Genomic DNA, 5,680 nt, shown 5'->3' on the forward strand with positions numbered 1-5,680 from the left:
ACTTTTCATTCCTTTCAACCAAAACAACAGACTTGACAGAGAGGCCAGAGTGTTTGCTCTGAATGAGGATCAGGCTCGATCAGCAGCTGATGATGTTATTACAGGTAACTGCTCCATTTCTGGTTATCTTGCATTTGTGTTGATAGATACGGGTGCTTCTCACTCTTTTATTTCAGAAAGATTTGTTTTGAAGCATGCCTTGCCTTGTGAGCCTTTACCTGCTGTAGTTGCTGTTACTTCAATTTTGGGTGGAGGAATTGTTTCTGTGAGTATAGTCAGGAACTGTGAATTTCGTTTCAAAGAGAATGTGATTGAGATAGATTGTGTTGTACTTGTGTTGTCTGACTTTGATTGCATTGTTGGTATAGATGCTTTAACCAAGTACAGGGCAACCGTCGATTGTTTTCAGAAAGTGGTTAGATTCAGACCCGAGATGTCAGACGAGTGGAAATTCTTTGGTAAGGGTTCTCGATCTAGAATTCCTTTGATATCTATTTTGTCGATGTCTCGATTGTTACAGAGAGGAGCAGAGGGATTTCTCATCTATGTCGTGGATGTTTTGAAGTCCAGCCCTGTGTTGAGTGATTTACCAGTGGTTAGATAGTTACCTGACGTATTTTCAGAGGAGATTCCTGGATTACCGCCTATTTGTGATATCGAATTCGGCATTGAACTGATGTCAGGTACTCAACCGATTTCCAAAGCTCCATATCGAATGGATCCGATTGAATTGAAAGAATTGAAGGAGCAACTTGAAGAGTTGATTGCCAAGGGATACATCCGACCTAGTGTATCGCCTTGGGGTGCTCCTGTCTTGTTTGTTCGAAATAAAAATGGATCGATGTGACTTTGCATTGACTACCATCAATTGAATCAAGCAACGGTTAAGAACAGGTACTCTTTACCGCGTATAGATGACCTCTTTGATCAGTTGCAGGGTTCTTGTGTCTATTCGAAGATAGACTTGAGGTCTGGATATCATCAGCTGAGAGTGCGAGAAGATGATGTGCCTAAGACTGCGTTCAAAATGAGGTATGGTCACTTTGAGTTCATTTTCATGCCGTTCGGATTGACGAACTCTCCAACAGTCTTTATGGGTTTGATGAACCGTATCTTTCAGAATTATCTTGATGAGTTTGTTATTATTTTCATTGATGATATCTTTATTTATTCGAAGAGTCGCACTGACCATGCAGAGCATTGGAAGACTATCTTACAGATTTTGTGAGCTGAGCAGTTTTATGTCAAGCTGTCGAAGTGTGAGTTTTGGTTTGACCGAGTCGTCTTTCTTTGTCATATTATATTTGGAGATGGGTTTTCTGTCGATCCCAGCAAGATTGAAGCGGTTATGAACTGGTGCAGGCCGACTTCTGTGCCTGAGATTCGATGTTTTATGGATTTAGCGGGTTACTATCTCAGATTCATCGTGGGTTTCTCTTCTATTGCGAAGCCGATTACCCAGCTGACTCAGAAGAATGCACCTTTTTGTCTGGACAGAGGCGTGTGAGGCCAATTTTATTGATCTGAAGAAGAGATTGACCAGTGCCCCTATTCTTTATATTTCATCACATACTGGAGGTTTTACTGTTTATTGCGATGCTTCTCTTCTAGGTCTTGGTTGTATTCTTATGCAGAGGAAGCACGTGACACTAGTAGAAAAATCGCTTAAGACTTCGGTTAATAACCGAAGTCATAGGCACTTAATTACCGAAGTAGTGTCACGTGAAGTAATAGGGTACCTTTTTACTTCGCTGCATCGCCGAAGTCTTATACCTTAAATTACTGAAGTCTTTGGTCATTTTTTGGAAGCAGAATTGACCGGTGCCGAAGTAAAAACATATATTTTACTTCGTTCATTTCATAAGTTACGAAGTAAAACATATGCTTATACTTCATCAATTAAAGAAATTGCCGAAGTAAAATGTATTCTTTTACTTCGATTTTTAATGAAATTTTCAAAGCTAAAGATATGCTTATACTTCGGCAATTTCACTAATTGACGAAGTAAAAGACATTCTAAAAAAAAAAAAAAAATTTAAAAATAATATAAAATTTTCAATATTAAAAATAAACCAAAATTTAAAATTTCAAAAATAAAATTTAATATACAATTTTTTAGTATTACAAATCACTCGAAATTAAATTCTAATGCAATGCACACTACAAAAAAATACAAAAAAAAATTCAAAAACTAAGGACTAGAGGCGTGAACAAAGCATAGAATTGTACAAGTAAATGGATGCAAATCATATTCTAAACTTAACACGCAAAACCCAAACACATTCAGGTCGGCCATGTACTTCGCCCACCCACTCGTAAAGCCAACCATCACCTCCAAAAGCAATCCATATATAATGCAACGCCTATATTCAGGTCCTGAAAAAATAATTAATAACAATGACAGACTTTAATAAAAAATTATTTTTTCTTTATTTCATCCTTCCACTTGATCTAATCACTATGATAGGTACTGACAAGATTCATAAGACATTTAATCCCATAAAACACGAGCTAGACTTATGATGATAAATACTGAAAACCTTCACACGATCGTAATAGAGCTTCATCAAATTGAGCTTCTAGCTTCATCAAATTGAGCTTGATCTTAATATTGGTTTCTGATGGATCCTGTAAACAGGAAGCCTAGAAGGCACATCACAACTGATAAGCAACACCGAAATTCATAGAGTTTAATTCATAGAGACCTACATCAGTTCTTATTAATGAAGGTGGATGACTCAGAATCACTATGCCAATAAAGCAAGACACTATCCAAATTAATGAACATATGACAATTACTTTAAATAAATTCAAATCACAAGGTCATTTGATCAACACATGTAGAGTGCAAGTGTATTATTCAAGAGAATATTACTTATAAAACCAATAAGTATACAAATCAAGACAAAGGCAAACTATTTTTCCTTGCATTTTGTAAATGAAGATCACACACACATATAAATATTCTAAATGTTATCTTCAACAAAGAATTAAATAACGATAAGTTATAATAAAATGTAATAAATTTTTTTAATTACACGACAATCATGAATGATTTCCACTTCAAACACTAGTTACTACGACTGTCCAATCATTTAAATTGCTACATAAAAAATTAACAAAATAATATATACAAATTTCTGCAATAAAGTCTAAAATATTATTTAGAGAATGGATATTTAAATTACGAGCTCTTGAGAAATGAAATTAAAAAACTTCTCGCCAATACTTTATGAAAAATTTCAGACGGCAAAAAATCTGTTTCAGATTTAAGTAAGCTAAGAACAAATTTTATAATTAAAACCAAATGAACGATTGCAACCATTAATTTCACCAATTTTGCATATGATTAAAGAAAATCACAACAAAAAGACATCTCATACAACACAAATTTGAAATAGATCCACAACAATGACTTCACGAGGAAAAAATTTTTGCATTTGGACATGTTAATTTCACCAATTTTGCATTTGGACATGTTAAGTAAAGAATCAAACTTTATAGTTCATTTCTATGAGCCTTAATGTAGCATCATTTGCTGAACAAATTAAAACAAACAAGAGGGAATTTATAAGCGACATGTTGACTTATCAGAAATGGCAATAGATCCCCTTATTTTCTCAAAGAGTAGTATTCAAATTATGTGAAATAAAACAAAGGAATAGACAATGAAAAACACGAGACAGTCAAGTAAAGACATCAAACAGGTGCATAAAATTAACATGTAATGTACCTTGAAATGAACTCTGAGATTGGATTCCCTAGCCTTGCAAGCTGAAACATGTAATATAACAAAAACCATATGAAAATTAAGCACCTCAAGTCATGATTCTTAATTCACAAAAGTCATCAACTAATAATTCGTTCAGGATGTATATAGAAAACAGTCCCATATTAACAAATTATAGAAGTAACCCGATCAAATTTGGTTCTTCAACTAATAAAAATAAATAAATAAATAAATAATAATTACTGAAAAAAATTTCTTATAACATACTGCGAAAATTTTTGAATTACCTTAAAAGGCTCTTCCCAGAAATAAAATGCTGACGTTTGCATCAATCCTAGGAGTAACCGAGCAAACTCAAGCTCATGAAATTTCAAACAAAAAAAAAAACAAAACAAAACAACTACAATGTTAAAATATTTCTTGAATGAACAAAATTCTATATTTAACAGTTTCAATCTAATTAACCCACAAGAAATAAAGTCATGGATATCTTATAAAATTATTTTACCCTTTTATTTTCAAAGCAAAATTGAATAAGTTTTAATGAATAGAATAGAAATGGTAATGCCTCGCTTAAAACATTGAATAGAATAGCCTTATAGGAATCTTAGTAAAGATATATACAAACTAAATGATGCATGGTACCATCAGCCACTCACCAAAAATATAAATGCAGAAATATGTCAACTACAATATTCATATGATACAAAATAGAGAAGATATACATGGTATGATGAATTTAACCAAACCACTCCCCGAAATTCTAACAAGAAGCTCATTTGGTCACGAAGCAAGGTCATAACCGAATTTATACCTTAAACTCGTCCAAACATCGACCTAAAACAAATAACCCGAAGAATAATCAATATATATCAATAATGAGGTTGTTTTTGCATACACCAGATATTTATCCATGTTTGTCGTCCATCAGAGATTCCTAGTTTCAATCATCATCTCATAACACATGTACTTGATCTGTGATTTATGCAAAAATATATATGCGTACACTAGCAATCAAGGGCCTCCGATTAATTTTTAGCCAACCTATTATTTGAGCAACAAATTAAATAATCCTACAAAAATAATATAAGCAAGCACAGAAAAACTAATTCAATATCGTCTATCCATCTAAATAAAAAATTTTGAATAGAGAAATTAATGCCATAAAAATTTTGAATACCGGTTTATAGACGGAAGCCTGAAAATAAATTTTCCTCAATAAGTTAAAAATATTATCTATTGATATTCTGATACATGAGACAAGATATTCCAGATTCAAAACTTTTCACTTTGTTTTATAAATGCGCGCGACACCAAAAGTACCAAAAACTACAGTACACGAAGTCACAAATGGCCTGTTGTTCAAGTAATAGTGACTTGAAATATTCAAGTCCCCGCGAATGAATGACCCCAAGCATAGCTACACACTTCCCAACAAGCAATAAACTGAGTCTAAACTGAAACTGAAAATAACAAATCTACCCACTTCTCAATCCTTAATGAAGTCTTATCCCATCTCTTAAAAGAGTATGTAAAAAAGAGAGGAAATATTAAAGATGCCAATAATAGTACCAGAAAATAAATTTGACAAAGATCTTACTATTTGAGATTCGCGAAACAAATTGAACCGGTCAATTAACGAACAACTCCAATTTGAAAATGAAACAAAATAGAAAGTGTAGTACCCCGTACCCGAAATCAGTAATTAAGGAATTAATCATAATTACTTGGGTAGAGTTCGGAAGCTCCGAAGGTGAGTTCGGAAGCTCCGATCAGGATCGGAAGCTCCGATCAGGATCGAAAGCTCCGAACAGGATCGGAAGCTCCGATCGATATTACGTCAGGCATGACGTGTGACAAAGATCGGAAGCTCCGATCAGGACCGGAAGCTCCGATCACCCCTATCCGGAGTCAACAAGTGATATTTTGACACGTGGCAGATCAGGATCT

At 33.9% G+C, this 5,680-nt stretch overlaps 1 long non-coding RNA gene across 1 annotated transcript; it reads right to left on the reverse strand.

The window, feature by feature from the left end:
* Positions 1–2,587: 2,587 nt before the first annotated feature.
* On the reverse strand, positions 2,588–4,131 carry LOC140887215 (uncharacterized). The gene is made up of 3 exons (XR_012151765.1): positions 4,018–4,131; positions 3,734–3,774; positions 2,588–2,661 (listed from the first exon to the last, which is right to left on the reverse strand). It is a non-coding gene; the product is annotated as an uncharacterized lncRNA (long non-coding RNA).
* Between the last annotated feature and the right edge of the window lie 1,549 nt (positions 4,132–5,680).

This window comes from Henckelia pumila, chromosome 3 (assembly GCF_033568475.1).
Source record: "Henckelia pumila isolate YLH828 chromosome 3, ASM3356847v2, whole genome shotgun sequence".
NCBI classification, from domain to species: Eukaryota; Viridiplantae; Streptophyta; class Magnoliopsida; order Lamiales; family Gesneriaceae; genus Henckelia; species Henckelia pumila.